This window comes from Penaeus monodon, chromosome 24 (assembly GCF_015228065.2).
Source record: "Penaeus monodon isolate SGIC_2016 chromosome 24, NSTDA_Pmon_1, whole genome shotgun sequence".
NCBI classification, from domain to species: domain Eukaryota; kingdom Metazoa; phylum Arthropoda; class Malacostraca; order Decapoda; family Penaeidae; genus Penaeus; species Penaeus monodon.
The window spans coordinates 14,492,850-14,493,200 of record NC_051409.1 but is presented as its reverse complement, the minus strand read 5'-3'; positions in this window follow the sequence as shown (position 1 = coordinate 14,493,200).

Genomic DNA, 351 nt, shown 5'->3' with positions numbered 1-351 from the left:
AGGGACTAAAAAAAGGCGAAAAAGACATAAAGATAGATAAAGCAGAAATCCCCCGCCCCTTGCTCCTCCCCCCGGCCTATGAGCAATACAAAACCTTCCTCATATCTGGCCTCCTCAATCTCGCGCCGGGCCCTTGTTCCACACCGCGACCTTATCCCATGTGCCGTAAATGGAGGCTCCCTTGACACGTGGGGAAAAACACGCGTATTGGAGTGTGACATTAGTTGAGACTCGAAGGTCTACCTTGAAATGCCTGTCATTTTGTTAGTTTATTTATGCGCGAAGCAACAAGAGCTGGAATGTTGTCAGTCGAAGGACGTTTTTTATTATTATAAATGTCTACAAAAACAG